Source organism: Apteryx rowi, unplaced genomic scaffold, assembly GCF_003343035.1.
Source record: "Apteryx rowi isolate R43461 unplaced genomic scaffold, aptRow1 scaffold_773, whole genome shotgun sequence".
NCBI lineage: Eukaryota > Metazoa > Chordata > Aves > Apterygiformes > Apterygidae > Apteryx > Apteryx rowi.
The window spans coordinates 166,576-167,275 of record NW_020451064.1 but is presented as its reverse complement, the minus strand read 5'-3'; positions in this window follow the sequence as shown (position 1 = coordinate 167,275).

Here is a 700-nt window from a genome sequence, read left to right as displayed (position 1 = left end):
GCTGCCGGGGCCGCTGGCCGCGGAGGCAGCCGGCCGCGGCGGCACCGGGGCGTGACGCCGGCGGCCCTCCGGCCCCTGCGTGCTGGGCGCCTCCGGGTTGGCGATAAGGGCGGGGGAAGGGGTTTCTCACGTACCTTAGTGAAGTCTTTGGAGGGTGTCGTTTCCCCTCCCCGGCATGGAAAGCTGTAAAACGTTGAGTCCTAGCGCAGGATGTTTTCCTGAGCGCCGGGCGGCTGCTACAGCTGGTGGCAGCGGCCCACCTCGGCCCTGGAAGTGAAATGCCAGGGAGCAGAATCCAGATGGAAACAGGGCTCATTTCTGCGCGTGGCGTCACTACCCCAGAGCAGCAGAGCTAATCCTCACCCTGCTTATTTCACATTTTCATGTGCTTTCAATGGTTCCCAAACCCCAGGGTGCAGTACCAGGGCCTTGGGCTCCCTGGGCACCATGGGGTCAGTGGTCTCCCTCGAGTGAGCGGTGCTGCGCCCCCAGGGCCCCTCGCTGGCACGGGCCTGGCCTGGCTGCCGTCACCACCGAACCTGGTCTCCCTCGGGGCAGGCAGGAGCAAGCGGTGCTGCGCCCCCAGGGCCCCTCGCGGGCGCAGGCCTGGCCTGGCCGCCATCACTGCCGAACGCGGTCTCCCTTGGGGCTGGCGGGAGCGAGCGGTGCTGCGCCCCCAGGGCCCCTCGCGGGCGCAGGC